Here is a 17,500-nt window from a genome sequence, read left to right as displayed (position 1 = left end):
TTACTTCTTCTCTCTGCCGTCTAGCCCACACGGACTGGTGCGTTCACCGGGGAAGTGAGCTGCAGACGTAGGCTCCTTTCTGCCACCTACACCGCCCAAGCCGCCGAGTGAGAACACAGAGGCAGGTGAGCGCAAGAAGTGTGAGACAGAGGAGAGATGAATGAGGCGAGCATCTCTGTCTCGTTAGTTCAGGTGCGACTGCAGAGCCCTGGAGGCTGCGATGCGATCAGGCAGGCGAGATTTGCCAAGCGCCGGCCTATCAGGCACGCTAGCCCTGGCGGGCTGTCGAGATGGGGAGATGTCAGCCCCCAGATGCAGTGTGCTTTTCTATTAACCTTAATTGAATTGCACTTTTAAGTGCTGAGTGCTTTGTTTGCAGAGATGGGGTGGGCTGACGTACCGTGGGTAATCTGCGGGGGAGGTGAACTCATTAAAACGGTAGGAAGATGAGAGCAAATCGTCTAGTTGTGTGCGACCAGCAGCAGGGTCATGAGGCAGCAGGAGTATGAGCTGAGAACACACTGAGGTGACACGTTTACACGTGACAGCTCGCTTAAGAGTTGTACTTAAGAGTTTGTCTTTTAATACGCCGGAAGCTCTAAGGGACATTTAGTGTCTGGCATCTTATTAAGAGCGTCCATCAAAGATGCCCCAGATGGTGGCTAACAAACAAAATATCAGCTAGTCTCACTCTCAGAAAATGACATCACCCAGCTAGTCTCTACTCTTATAAGGTGACATCACCCAGGTAGTCTCACTCTCACAAAGTAAAATAACATTGAGAATAATTTCTCAAGTTGCCACCGTTTCTCAAGTGGCCCCTGAGCAAGACCCTTGGCCCTCAGTTGCTCATGTTGTGTTCAATCATAATTATAAGTTGCTTTGGATAAAAGCGTCAGCTAAATGGCACAGATATAAATGTAAATTAGTAATTAAACATTGGAGGAATAATATGCTTGAGAATGAAGAGTTTAGAGGTGGGGACAGACTTCCTGTACTGTGACGGACTTCCTGTGATGGACTTCCTGTACTGTGACAGACGTCCTGCATATCTGTGATGGACATGTCACTTCAACCACATGATAATCCAGTAGCCCAGGCAAAGGATTCCAAAATAACAGTGTTGTAGCTTTAAAGCAAAACAAACATTGCATCAGACTTTGCACTGAGGTCTTAGAACGGGGACTGTGAGTGTGTGCAAGACAGCAGAGCACAGCGCACGTACAGGATGCAGTTTACTCCCAGGTGACCCCATGACCCCACCTCCACCAACCGTGACACCACCACCTCCATCCATGACCACACCACCTCCAACAGCTGTGACACCACCACCTCCACCCATGACGCAGTAGCAGTTTGGGGTTCTCTAAATACTCTGAGATTCAGAGGAGATTTTTGGGCAGTACTGAACTGGCAGGTCTGTACACTCACTGTACACTACCTGTGGCAGGTCTGGAGAACTCTCTCACTGTACACTACCTGTGGCAGGTCTGGAGAACTCTCTCACTGTACACTACCTGTGGCAGGTCTGGAGAACTCTCTCACTGTACATTACCTGTGGCAGGTCTGGAGAACTCTCTCACTGTACACTACCTGTGGCAGGTCTGGAGAATTCTCTCACTGTACATTACCTGTGGCAGGTCTGGAGAACTCTCTCACTGTACACTACCTGTGGCAGGTCTGGAGAACTTTCTCACTGTACACTACCTGTGGCAGGTCTGGAGAACTCTCTCACTGTACACTACCTGTGGCAGGTCTGGAGAACGCTCTCACTGTACACTACCTGTGGCAGGTCTGGAGAACTCTCTCACTGTACATTACCTGTGGCAGGTCTGGAGAACTCTCTCACTGTACACTACCTGTGGCAGGTCTGGAGAACTCTCTCACTGTACACTACCTGTGGCAGGTCTGGAGAACTCTCTCACTGTACACTACCCGTGGCAGGTCTGGAGAATTACACGCTACCCTTGTCCCAAGGTCTCTCACCTGGGCGGGCAGCGGAACCTCTGGTGGGGTAATGGAATGGCCACATCAGGAGAGCAGACCGCAAAATGAAATGTAAATTATAAATGGGCTTCAATCCATGTGGAGTAGCTGCAATAACTATTTCACTAGTGACACTAAAAACACAATATGTCGCCTCACCGACACACTCGCACACGCGCACACACACACACACCCATGTTTGCATCTACTTAGCGGCTACATAAACATGCACACTTATGCACGTGCTCTCTCTCTCTCTCTCTTTCTCTCTCTCTCTCTCTCTCTCACACACACACACACACACACACACACACACACACACACACCTGGCAAGTGTCAAAGGCAGTCACAGGTATGACAGCTTCACTCCACCCAGCTCCATGACCTCGTTAACCTATGTTTCATTTGTTGAGCTAATTAAACAGAAGCAATTACACAGCAGTCACAGCACAGATGGGGGACTCAGCATCCAATAAGGACAAGGGACAGACAGACAGACAGAGAGACATGCAGGCTGAGATATGTCAGAGTCATTCTGAAGCTCTCCCATGGAAGCTGCCAGCACACAGATGCAGTCCTTGCCCATGAAGGGGTGTGGACCTCAGTCAAAATCACTAGAGTCCTATTTATTTCCAACACCCAAAGTATGTAAATTAATTCGGTGCTAATTAGGTTTCCCCATTAAAACGCGTCCAGGTCATCTCACCATGAAAATTCTCATTTTGAAGAACTGAAAGAAGATACTGGTGTAATTTTCTTTGTCAGGTAATTTATGGGAGAACATTACACATTTAATGCTGCACTTCACAAGGCGGGGGGTGATTGGGCTTTCTCAGATCAGCAAACTTCATATCGATAATGTCTTCTGATGACGGCTGACGAGATCTTCCGTATTTGTCACGGGAGGAAAGATCTTAAACTGGGGCTTAAACTGAAGGGGTGGAGCTTACACTGACAGGGTGGAGTCTGTGTGTGTTAAGGCACAGGTGGTGTCTACGCTGGACATGTGTGTGTTGAGGAGTTAGAGTCTGTAGGAGTCTTCATCACACTCGCCTCTGGTCAGCACAACACCACAGTTTTCTCACGCTGATCAGTGAATGACCCTTCAAGCATGGACGCCAGCAGTCTGCAGACGTCTTTGGTCTTACATGTTAGCGGCATGGCAGTGGGCACTTTTGCTGGAAACAGGACAGAGATTTATTTATCTTATTTTTCCACCAAATACATGCAGAATGGGCTCAAAAAACCAGACCAGGCATTTCAGAGCACAGCACATCCAAGAGAGTGCTCGCCAAACCCGCGAGAGCTGACCAGACTTGTTGAGAAATAAATCATGTTTCAAATTCAGTGTCACATCCACGTCTGTGAATTAATTTGTTCATTCATTTAGCTAAAGCTTGTAGGAGACAAAGTGCGGTGCATGCAGATATGAGAAGCACAAACACGTCCTACATCTGCTGCTGCTACAAGCAATAAACAACTCATCTACTGCAATTCCTCTCATCTGCAAATTCCTGTATTTGATCAACAAACCCTCTCTAAAATAAGATATATCAATTACACACCCTGTTTAAACAGGAGACATGCATGAATTGCTGAATTTATGCAAGGAAGTGAGAAACATTCTTGAAAATCCATTTATTTGATGTACAGAAGAGTGGAAGTTAACACAGAACGATGCAACGATGTCAGGCCACACACCCAGAACCTCCAGCGTGTGGACCCATTAGAGCGGTTCCCCTGCACACACCCAGAACCTCTAGCATGTAAACCCATTGGAGCGGTTCCCCTGCACACACCCAGAACCTCCAGCGTGTGGACCAATTGGAGCGGTTTCCCTGCACACACCCAGAACCTCCAGTGGGTCACACACCCAGAACCTCCAGTGGGTACAAACCCTGTTTAAACAGGAGACATGCATGAATTGCTGAATTTATGCAAAGAAGTGAGAAACATTCTTGAAAATCCATTTATTTGATGTACAGAAGACTGGAAGTTAACACAGAACGATGCAACGATGTCAGGCCACACACCCAGAACCTCCAGCGTGTGGACCCACTGGAGCGGTTTCCCTGCAGACACCCAGAACCTCCAGTGTGTGGACCCATTAGAGCGGTTCCCCTGCACACACCCAGAACCTCTAGCATGTAAACCCATTGGAGCGGTTCCCCTGCACACACCCAGAACCTCCAGCATGTGGACCCACTGGAGCAGTTCAGGAGCAGGCCCTGCTCACTGTCCTCTGTCTCTGCTCTCTGTTTTCTTCTCCATCCCTTAGCCGGCCTGCGCGCATCTACACGAATAAAGAGATGTCCTTCATTATGGACAGCCGTCGTCGTTGGAGACGAAGGTGTGACTGCTCTCCTGTTTTCTCTCACTTCCTCATTACTGTGCACCCTCATGTCTCACATGGCCCTCCGGTTCTCCGGTCGGCAAAGGAAAAATGGCCATGGTAAATGATGCCTTATAATCAGGGATAAAGATGCGTTACAATCAGGGAAACAACACAGTGATTAAGAAAAGGCCTCTCAGACAGCGCATGGCTAATTAGAACAATATGCTGATTGGAAAAGTCGTGTGGGCTTCTTCTAATCAGGCTAATGTGGAATAAAGCGTCCGCAAGCAAAAATCAGTGTAGGAGGCCTACGTGCAGGGAAAATCTGGATGGATGTTTGTAGCGAAATGAATACACACTAAAATTTTAGGGATTCCTGAATTTTCCTGATTTAATTACGCAAGCTGTTACTCACACTGGTCTCATGTGGGAATTATGGGAATTTAATGGGAAAATTATCCGCCTCAGTTGGAACGAACTTGAACAAGAGCCTTGACATGGTGCATGTGTGATGTATGTTTGTGTGAGAAGGGCCAGCTGATGAGGGTGTAACCACATGTAAAGTTCTGGAAAACAACAAGGTCCTTAAACGTCCTTAAATCAAATGTTGAGAAGGCAGGGAGAAGCAGACAGGAAGTATTTTCACAAAGACTGATTCACTCAGAATGTGTTGTTTTCTCAGAGAAGGATATAATATAACTTTATATCACACATTTCCCAGTCTGGGGCAATTCCCTATATATAGACAAACATCCTTCTCTAACAGTAGACGATATGAGCATGCTTCTCCACCAGGTTACATAATCCAAATAGCCATGCAGAAAAACAGCAGTGCAGTCTTTATTCTACTAGACTCTGAGGCTGGGTACGGTCGCTGCTTGTCACCGAGCCCTTTCACAGTCTCTCGCGTGCTTCTCTGGAGAAATGGTGCACTTAATAAAAAGTAAACCCCTCTAAATCCAGGAATAAAAGGAACCTGGCAGAACCCAGCAGTCTTGGTGACGCTGTCCCGCCTGTTCCCAGCGAGCCTGACTCCTCACAGCTTACCCTGAAGAAGGTCTGAACAACCGTACTGCGGCTATAAACACACCCTCAGCTTCCTTCACCACACGGCCAGCTCCTCCGGCTAAGGAACACTAACCCAAAAGTTCGTGGACTCAGATTTCCAAGTTTAAGTCACAAAGCTAAGATGTGAATTCTGATGAGGTTCGGCGAGCATGGTGTCTCTCCTCCAAAGAGTCCAAGCGTCTGCTAAGAAGAGGGGTCCTGAAACCACAACACTCTCCTGCTGATGGTCAGACCTCTGGGGGCCTCTGCTCTCATAAATAATGAAATAAAAGAATGCGTCTCTTCAGCAATCCAAGTCAAACCCTGAAAACACTCATGGAAATCCTGAGAAAAAGGTGTCTCGCTCACAGGAAATGGAGACTGGTCCTCAGTTCTCCGAGTCTCACACGTTACACTTTCCCTGCAGCTCTGCATGCAAATTCACATTGTTAAGACCATTACAGGTCATGCCGAATCCAGACCTACTGCATCCACACTCGCAGTAAGCCCTCTCGATACTTAGCCACAGCTAATCTCAGAATCTCGACGCTGTCTGACTTGTTTGAGACTCATAGGGGCCTCATGCATGATAAAACCTCCCTCTGTCTCAGATGAGAACTACCCTACTAAATAAGCAGAAATGCACCATTTTTAGTGCCATTGAAATGCCGTTACATTTTCATTCACGAACTCTGTGCAGACCACCTGCAATATCCTCTTCTGCAACATTTAGGGTTTCAGGGTCGTAACATGCATGTGTTTGACATTGAAAAGCCATTAGCTTTGGTTCTTTGTGCGTAGCCCTTCTAAGAAAAAAGGCCTTGCTTGGCGTTCCATGAGGTGAAGGGGACGCCCTCTCAGGGTCTGTCTCCATTCTGCACTACCGCCTGGGCCTTGCACTGCATCCACCGAAACAGCTGCACGAAAAAAAGATCTTTAATCATTCAAAAGTGTAAAAGAGTGAAGACGCATTCAGACACACATCAGGTCTCTGAAAGAACTGAGAAGCAGGTGCAGTCACATAACATACATCAGACAGAGAGAGAGAGGGAGAGAGAGAGAGAGAGAGAGAGAGAGAGAGCGAAGGAAAATGTGAGAAATCACAGTTAACAAAAGACAGAGGTTTGCACATTCCTGCTATGCGGACGCACAGGCCAGGACATCTGAATGAAACACTGTGGAAAACAGTCAAGTCACTTTTGTAAGTGTGTGTTTATAGATTTAAATTGATACAAATCTGCAAAGCTTCATAGAGAGAGACAATAACTTTACAGACAATAACAGGGTTAAGGGTCAGGGGTCAGGGGCTACACTAGTGTCAGGAGTCACACTAGAGCCAAGGGTCAGGGGCTGCACTAGTGTCAGGGGTCACACTAGTGTCAGGGGTCAGGAACCGCAATAGTTTCAGAAGTCAGCGGCCTCACTACAATCACGGGTCAGGGGCTGGACTAGTGTTAGGAGTCAGGGGCCGCACTAGTGTCAGGGGTCAGGGACCGTACTAATGTCATGGGTCAGGGGCTGCACTAGTGTCAGGGATCAGGGTCTCAGGGTTTCGTGGGGGGTTGGGCGGTCTGACTGGCCCTTGGCAGCTTTCTCATGTTCTCCTCCACCTTCAGTCCTGCTGGAGCTCAGCCGTGTGTGTCGAGCCAGCCAGACCCTCATTAAACACGAACAGGCTCCACAGGCTTTCTGCTCCAGTGAAACTCTTTATCAAAGCTTTAGGCTGGCACCATGACAAGGCACAAGATTAATGCCCACGCTGCCGGGCACACCTTTCATACCCACAGCAGACCCACCCTGGCACCCTTGGAAGAGAAACATGGCAGGTAAGCAATGCAGGTACCACGCGAGAGTGATGGATCTGATTACAGCTTCATTTTTCTCACTCTGCTTTGAACCTTAAAGACATCCATTATAAATGACCCCTCACAAGAGATCTGTTAACCCTGACTGGTTTGTCCTGTTACGGAGGTAGTAGTGTGTACACGTTATAAATGATAGATATCAATGATATATATAATAATATATAAAACCCTTACTGTCTATAAAGATATAACCCTTATGGTCTATACTGATATAATAGTAACTGTCTATACTGATATAACCCTTATTGTCTATACTGATATAACCCTTATGGTCTATACTGATATAATCCTAACTCTGTCTATACTGATATAACCCTTATTGTCTATACTGATATAACCCTTATGGTCTATACGGATATAGCCCTTATGGTCTATACTGATATAATAGTAACTGTCTATACTGATATAACCCTTATTGTCTATACTGATATAACCCTTAATGTCTATACTGATATAACCCTTAATGTCTATACTGATATAACCCTTATTGTCTATACTGATATAACCCTTATTGTCTATACTGATATAACCCTTACGGTCTATACTGATATAACCCTTATGGTCTATACTGATATAACCCTTATTGTCTATACTGATATAACCCTTATGGTCTATACTGATATAATCCTACCTCTGTCTATATTGATATAATCCTTATGGTCTATACTGATATAACCCTTATTGTCTATACTGATATAACCCTTACGGTCTATACTGATATAACCCTTATGGTCTATACTGATATAATCCTAACTCTGTCTATACTGATATAACCCTTATTGTCTATACTGATATAACCCTTATTGTCTATACTGATATAATCCTAACTCTGTCTATACTGATATAACCCTTATTGTCTATACTGATATAACCCTTATGGTCTATACTGATATAACCCTTATGGTCTATACTGATATAACCCTTATGGTCTATACTGATATAATCCTTATTGTCTATACTGATATAACCCTTGTGGTCTATACTGATATAACCTTTATGGTCTATACTGATATAACCCTTATGGTCTATACTGATATAATCCTAACTCGGTCTGTACTGATATAACCCTTGTTGTCTATACTGATATAACCCTTACTGTCTATACTGATATAACCCTTATTGTTTATACTGATATAACCCTTATTGTCTATACTGATATAATCCTAACTCTGTCTATACTGATATAACCCTTATGGTCTATACTGATATAATCCTAACTCTGTCTATACTGATATAACCCTTATTGTCTATACTGATATAAACCTTATGGTCTATACTGATATAACCCTTATGGTCTATACGGATATAGCCCTTATGATCTATACTGATATAATAGTAACTCTGTCTATACTGATATAACCCTTATTGTCTATACTGATATAACCCTTATTGTCTATACTGATATAATCCTAACTCTGTCTATACTGATATAACCCTTATGGTCTATACTGATATAACCCTTATTGTCTATACTGATATAACCCTTATTGTCTATACTAATATAACCCTTAATGTCTATACTGATATAACCCTTATGCTCTATACTGATATAATCCTAACTCTGTCTATATTGATATAATCCTTATGGTCTATACTGATATAACCCTTATTGTCTATACTGATATAACCCTTATTGTCTATACTAATATAACCCTTAATGTCTATACTGATATAACCCTTATGGTCTATACTGATATAATCCTAACTCTGTCTATACTGATATAACCCTTATTGTCTATACTGATATAACCCTTATGGTCTATACTGATATAACCCTTATGGTCTATACGGATATAGCCCTTATGGTCTATACTGATATAATAGTAACTGTCTATACTGATATAACCCTTATTGTCTATACTGATATAACCCTTAATGTCTATACTGATATAACCCTTAATGTCTATACTGATATAACCCTTATTGTCTATACTGATATAATCCTACCTCTGTCTATATTGATATAATCCTTATGGTCTATACTGATATAATCCTTATTGTCTATACTGATATAACCCTTATGGTCTATACTGATATAACCCTTATGGTCTATACTGATATAATCCTACCTCTGTCTATATTGATATAATCCTTATGGTCTATACTGATATAACCCTTATTGTCTATACTGATATAATCCTAACTCTGTCTATACTGATATAACCCTTATTGTCTATACTGATATAACCCTTATGGTCTATACTGATATAACCCTTATGGTCTATACTGATATAACCCTTATGGTCTATACTGATATAATCCTTATTGTCTATACTGATATAACCCTTGTGGTCTATACTGATATAACCTTTATGGTCTATACTGATATAACCCTTATGGTCTATACTGATATAATCCTAACTCGGTCTGTACTGATATAACCCTTGTTGTCTATACTGATATAACCCTTATTGTCTATACTGATATAACCCTTATGGTCTATACTGATATAACCCTTAATGTCTAGTTGTCTTCCTCGTTGTATGCAGGCTGTTTAGCTGTGCTAATGTTTGCTGCCCAGTCCTGTCTCACTCTCACTTAGTCTCCCTCCTCTCTGTAGCTTTCACTCCCAGTCTTATTCCTCTCTCTCTCTCTCTCTCTCTCTCTCTCTCTCTCTCTCTCTCTCTCTCTCTCTCTCACTTCAAAGCAATACAAACTCTGTAAAACCCATGTAATCTCAATTCGGACATCTGAGAGAAACCCATTTAAAAGGAAAATCAATGAAAAAAGCTGAATACATAGAAATGCATTACAGACATGGGGCATGAGGTAAGTGCAGGAAAAACGCCTCCAAACACACAGGAAGGCAAAAACCTTGTAAGCTAACACTGACGTTAACATTCATCTTATCTCCAATAATAGCAGCGCACGGGAAACACATGCACCCGAGAAACCATAATCCTCCAATAATAACAGACACACCATAAACTACAGAGAAATTTGACTTTCCATCAGCATAGAGCATCTGTCTACTGAGAGCCAGCAACACAGCAGAATAATGGCAAAATCATCACAAATGTCTGTAGTGCAATGGAAAGTTTTTCTAGCCAGAGATGTTCACCAAGACGTGGGATGAGCAAAATACCCGCAGCCTGTTAGATGTTAGGTTGAAATTCATAACAAATCACTGGAATGGCAAGACAGAGAACACAAAGTGTTACTTTGGTGTATTTTCAGTGAGAAGCACAAACTGCAGTGAAGGAGAAAGTCTCCCTCCTCATCTGTCACATATGTGGACTGACCAAACACCAAAAAACCACACTCTACCACACTCTACTACACTATACCACTCTACCACACTCTACTACACTATACTACACTATACCACTCTACCACACTCTACTACACTATACCACTCTACCACACTCTACTACACTATACCACTCTACCACACTCTACTACACTATACTACACTATACCACTCTACCACACTCTACCACACTCTACTACACTATACCACTCTACCACACTCTACCACACTCTACTACACTATACCACTCTACCACACTCTACTACACTATACTACACTATACCACTCTACCACACTCTACTACACTATACTACACTATACCACTCTACCACACTCTACCACACTCTACTACACTATACCACTCTACCACACTCTACTACACTATACCACTCTACCACACTCTACTACACTATACTACACTATACCACTCTACCACACTCTACTACACTATACTACACTATACCACTCTACCACACTCTACCACACTCTACTACACTATACCACTCTACCACACTCTACCACACTCTACTACACTATACCACTCTACCACACTCTACCACACTCTACTACACTATACCACTCTACCACACTCTACCACACTCTACCACACTCTACTACACTATACCACTCTACTACACTCTACTACACTATACCACTCTACCACACTCTACCACACTCTACTACACTATACCACTCTACCACACTCTACCACACTCTACTACACTATACCACTCTACCACACTCTACCACACTCTACTACACTATACCACTCTACCACACTCTACTACACTATACCACTCTACCACACTCTACCACACTCTACTACACTATACCACTCTACCACACTCTACTACACTCTACTACACTATACCACTCTACCACACTCTACCACACTCTACTACACTATACCACTCTACCACACTCTACCACACTCTACTACACTATACCACTCTACCACACTCTACTACACTATACCACTCTACCACACTCTACCACACTCTACTACACTATACCACTCTACCACACTCTACTACACTCTACTACACTATACCACTCTACCACACTCTACCACACTCTACTACACTATACCACTCTACCACACTCTACTACACTATACTACACTATACCACTCTACCACACTCTACCACACTCTACTACACTATACCACTCTACCACACTCTACTACACTATACCACTCTACCACACTCTACCACACTCTACTATACTATACAACACTCTACCACACTCTACCACACTCTACTACACTATACCACTCTACCACACTCTACCACACTCTACTACACTATACCACTCTACCACACTCTACCACACTCTACTATACTATACAACACTCTACCACACTCTACCACACTCTACTATACTATACAACACTCTACTACACTCTACCACACTCTACTACACTATACCACTCTACCACACTCTACTACACTCTACCACACTCTACCACACTCTACTATACTATACAACACTCTACCACACTCTACCACACTCTACTACACTATACCACTCTACCACACTCTACTACACTCTACTATACTATACCACACTCTACCACACTATACCACTCTACTACACTATACCACACTCTACTACACTCTCCCACACTCTATTATACTCTACCACACTCTACTACACTCTCCCACACTCTATTACACTCTACCACACTCTACTACACTCTACTTCACTCTCCCACACTCTACTACACTCTACCACACTATACCACTCTACTACACTATACCACACTCTACTACACTCTACTACACTCTACTAGACTATACCACTCTACTACACTCTACTACACAATAAAACACTCTTCCACACTCTACTACACAATACAACACTCTACCACACTCTACTACACAATACAACACTCTACCACACTCTACTACACTTTCCCACACTGTACTACACTCTACTACACTCTACCACACTGTACTACACTCTACTACAGAGAAGCTGGAGTCTTTTGTTCCGTGGTGTTTGTGCTGTTCCGAGGGGCGGGGCAGGCACGTTCTGCTGCTGTCTGTTAACTGATTGAACATGCTGGCACAACAACATACAAGCTTGTCCACACACAAACGGGACAAGCTGGAACTGTACATTGTGTACATACACTTATACATATCCATATATACATTGTACATTGTGTATATAAACATACTATACATATATTGTACATACATTGTTAATATATTTTGTATATATATAGATATATATTTCCCTATACACCCCTGTTTTTTTCTCCTCAGTTTGGACAGAGCACTCTCAAACCATTTCACTGCGAGTTATACTGTGTATGACTATGTATGTGACAAATAAAACAAACGTGAACTTGAACTTGAACTTGACAAGGAGCTGGTCTCCCTGAGACACAAACAGGACAAGGAGCCAGTCTCCCTGAGACACAAACAGGAAAAGGAGCCGGTCTCCCTGAGACACAAACAGGACAAGGAGCCGGTCTCCCTGAGACACAAACAGGACAAGGAGCCGGTCTCCCTGAGACACAAACAGGACAAGGAGCCGGTCTCCCTGAGACACAAACAGGACAAGGAGCCAGTCTCCCTGAGACACAAACAGGAAAAGGAGCCGGTCTCCCTGAGACACAAACAGGACAAGGGTACGGGACCAGCCTGCAGACCTGCCCTGTCCAAGCACAGACTGAAAAATGCAGTAATGGCCTGTCCCTTCTGTTGCACACTTTAAGACGCGTTTGCAGGAACAACGGGACAAAATAACACCTGAATAACACACTTTGGAGTCCTCGCTGCCAAAACATCTCAAGTGCTGTGAGAAGGGATGGCAACGTTCCAGAGTGGTAAATACATTACCTTCATAACGGAATGTTTTTGGAATGCGTTGCAGGCATTGAAATGCAGGAATGGATTAATATTTTCAAATCAAATGACCAGACAAAACATGAAATATCTTGACTTCATGCTGTCTGTAATGAAATAAAAGTGAAAGTCAGCATAAGAAACAGTTTTATTTGCATTTTCCATACTGTCCCAACATTTTCAGATTTGGGGTTGTAATGTTTATCAAAGAGTTGAGTTATCTACTGATATACTGGATGGAAAATTTGACCACATAGTTTGGCTCCATATATTCACATTTCTTTAAAATGAGAAACAGTTGCGTGTTGTGAAAGTCTGACATCCACATCACTAAAATGACCCGTATCAGCCCCTACCCTGAGGCATTCTGGGAAAAACAAGACTCTCCATTCACGAGCATCTCGGCATGTGGTTGCCAATGACAACATTCATTCAGAGTACAGCTAACACGCATGACTTCCTGGTCCTTGTACACAGACCACCATCACAAAGCGCTTGCATGCCTCAGACTTGGTGGGGCTAATTCTGAAACATTCCGGTCCTTTCTCCCGCCTTGGCTGGCAGTCCCTGACAGCTGCCTTGCATTGTGCGGAGATATAAACGCCAGCGCACACATTTCATTCAACACTGGCCACACATTCTGAGCGCTGCATACAGCCTTGTTATTCTGACGAGCTTGTGAGGTCCTCCTGAGGGACTGACACACCTTCATCCCCTCCTCACACTGCGTCACTCAGCAGGCATCAGAGGGGCCTCTGAGCAGAGGGGCCCCTGAGCACAGGAGCCGGATGAGGAACGCCAACGGGAAGGCTGATGGATTTAACAGTATCCTGCGCAATCCCAGACTTGCAGACTGGAGTATCTGCTAGATGGCTGGCCAGCTCATGGAAAACACGCAGAATGTAGGTCTTAGACTCTGTCACGCCGTCTTTGACCACGAATACTGGAGAATGTTTACACAGGGTACACACATTTAACTGATACATATGTCATTTCATATAGCAGGAATGACTTCTTCATATAGGTCACTACTTCTATAGGTCCATAATGTCGAATTTTATTGAATATGTATATTGCAAGTTATGCACAGTCTTGCATAACAGGTCATGTCCAGAAACTGTTGTACTGTTCCAAACAAAGCAGTTTGATCTGTGACCTTCATCCTACAGAGCTGAACTCTGAGAGCCAAACCAAGACTCATCTTCCTCACACTAAAAGCGTACTGGCCAAGAATATGAGGAAACAAGGGTGAAATGTCTCACACGCACGCACCCACACACACACACATGCACAGTACACACACACACCAGACATGCACACACACACACACACGTACGCACGCACGCACGCACACACACACACACACACACACAGAGGTTAGCCTTCACCTCCGTGATGCTCCATATCTCTTCGTATAATAAGCAATTTGTGATGAGCTGCTGTATAAGATAATCCAAGCAAAAAAAAAACACATTTAGGCGGGTAACTGAGCTGGAGCCGGAGAATGAGAGCTCACGCGCTCAGGCACCCCTGCGCTACGTGAATGGTATAACCTTGGCAGTAGTAATGAACCCTGCTAACCCCCCCCACCCACCCCCACCCTTGTTTCATGGACCACCTCTCCACAGGTACTTCTATGGTCCCATCAGGGACACAGAGCCCAGCTGACCTAGCAGGGTCAGGACGTCAGGACCAGGAAGGTGGTACGTACAGTCCTGTAGTTCTGTGGCTGTGAACTCTAATGACAGAAGCCCAAAGTCAATTGTCACTGTCCTGCGATGTTTTCAAACTGCAGGTGGTGTGTGACATCCTGTTCAGGTTCTGTAGACTAGCAACACTGTAGATGGGAGTTACTCAGACAGTCTGGACACTATTTGTCCAATTATATGGGATTGTTTGTTTTCGGACTGACTGACGTTCCTTCGTCCTGTCTCACTGTCACTCATCCCCGTCTCACTGTCACTCATCCCTGTCTCACTGTCGCTCATCCCCGTCTCACTGTCGCTCATCCCTGTCTCACCTTCACTCATCCCTGTCTCACCTTCACTCATCCCCGTCTCACTGTCACTCATCCCTGTCTCACTGTCGCTCATCCCCGTCTCACTGTCGCTCATCCCCGTCTCACTGCCATCCATCCCTGTCTGACTGTCACTCATTCGAATGCCAGCTGTGGAATCCTGCTGTCAGCCTTGGTAATGTTTGTTGTCTCTGAGAGACCTGTGAAGAAACACAGGGAGTAGAAGGACCCGCTGGGCCCCTAGACACACACACACGCACGCACGCACGTGCGCGTGAGCGGCTGGCAATGTCAGCCTCTGTCTGAGTGCTTCTCGCTGATAAACTCACGCAAACACAGGCAGTGTCTGTGGGGAGAGTGTCTGCCCCCCGGCAGTCAGACGTGGACGAGTGCAGAAGGTCTCTCTTTTGTGAGCACGTCTCTGTCCTTCTGCCAAGCTGTCTCTCCCACGCACACACCCGCACAATACAGGAGGAGGCGTCAAATGCACACACACACGCACACACACACACACACACACACACACAGCCTGGCACGAGCTGCAGCAGGAAATGTCAGCACGGACGCCACGTCTACTGCTGCCGGGTAGCCCCCGACAACGGTCTGGCCGCCCGTGAACGTGCACCGCCGTGTAGCTGCCCGCCCGTGGAGTTCACCAGCCTGGCACCACACTGACTGAGGTGCCAAGGCTAAGGATCAGCCGGAAGACCCAGCACGGCTCTGTGCCCCTCTGTGAGGGGCGCCTTCTGCCCTGAGAACATGGCCGTTTCTCCGAGAGATGCTCCCTAGTCCGTGTGGAGGCCATGCGTGTTCTTCACTATCATCTCACACCTTGCTTTATTTTGTCGTCTTAGAGCAACACGGACACTTTTGCATTTTTTAAACACTTTTTTTAAACACTTAGCTTTATGAATTCAGAGCACATACACGATCTGTTGAGCATTTCGCTGCGATCGTGACAACGGTGAGCGATCTTTGAGTGTTGTGTGTAAAGACAGAAAGAGAGGACACCAATGAAGGAGAAAACCTAGAGGAATATGTCATTGTTTTGGACGTGGAGACATACGTAAGCCAAACACGCCCTGCTTTTCACTGAGCCGGTATCACGCGGCTGCCTAAATGTCAGCGAGGGTGTTACTTGGCTTTTGTCTGTTTTAAGAGTTTGCTCTTACAAGTCTCACATCTGAGCTCTCAAGCTTGTCTCACTGATATGACTATCAATCACTGAGCAGATCCGACTGGAAATCCAGACATTCACGTCCGCGCAAAGCAATTCCACTTCGTGCCTGTGTGGAGCTACGTCATGCACGTCACTCACAGAGCTGCGTGAGACGAACTCTGTTTATCCCGCTGAAAGCTCTGCCGTGTGCTGGGAGTGGAGTTCTCATGAAGACAGTAAGCCGAGGTTCACCCGGACCATCCAGAACCATTCAGGGTCCCGCTGGTGATGTGAGGAAGCTCCCACTGAAGAACTGGTGTTGCAGGAAGAGGGGTGGGGCTGGGGAAGTGGGAGGGAGGATTTCCATTACCTGAGTAAACCAAACAAGCTCACTACCTACAAGATTGGTTTACAAAATTTATGTCAGCCTGGGCAGCCGCTAATGGGAAAAAGCCTCCTGTGCTTGATGTACTCGGTCCCTGAGAGGGAAAGAAATCTGGGCTTTCTTAAAGGGGTTAAATTGAATTAGGACATTCTCCCGGCCAGTGTGTGTGAAACTGAGCAGAGGTGTAGCCTCAGTTTAGCATGCCAGGTGCTGGGAAAATGGGCTTGTTTTGTAGAAGGTAACATCCACCCTCTGAGGTTTAGAGAAAAGGAGAGATAAGGAACATCTGTCCCTCTCAGAGTGTGTGTGTGTGCGTACGTACACTATCAGGGTAGCTGCTTTTGGTTCTTTTCATATGGCAAATGTTGGCCGGTAAGCAACCTGACTGCCCAACAGAGCTGGCGTTCGTGATGTTTATGGTGTTCGTGGTGTTTATGCCGTTCATGGTGTTTAGGGTGTTTATGGCGTTTATTCATTGTTCACCGTGCAAATAATGTTTTGCAAAACATGCTGTAAACCAGCCTGACTCAGCAAATAACGACCATCAAATAAATTCAGCAAATTAATGGCCTCCAGGGAGCTTGTAAATCTAAACTCAAGG

The 17,500-nt window shown here is 44.9% G+C and overlaps 1 protein-coding gene across 2 annotated transcripts in view; it reads right to left on the bottom strand.

The window, feature by feature from the left end:
- cdh13 (cadherin 13, H-cadherin (heart)) overlaps nt 1-17,500 on the bottom strand; it is a 267,459-nt gene that overhangs the window by 231,152 nt on the left and 18,807 nt on the right. The window lies entirely within an intron of this gene.

Source organism: Electrophorus electricus, chromosome 4 (genome assembly GCF_013358815.1).
Source record: "Electrophorus electricus isolate fEleEle1 chromosome 4, fEleEle1.pri, whole genome shotgun sequence".
Lineage (NCBI taxonomy): Eukaryota > Metazoa > Chordata > Actinopteri > Gymnotiformes > Gymnotidae > Electrophorus > Electrophorus electricus.
The sequence above is the reverse complement of the archived record's forward strand: the minus strand, read 5'-3'. Positions and strand labels throughout refer to the sequence as shown.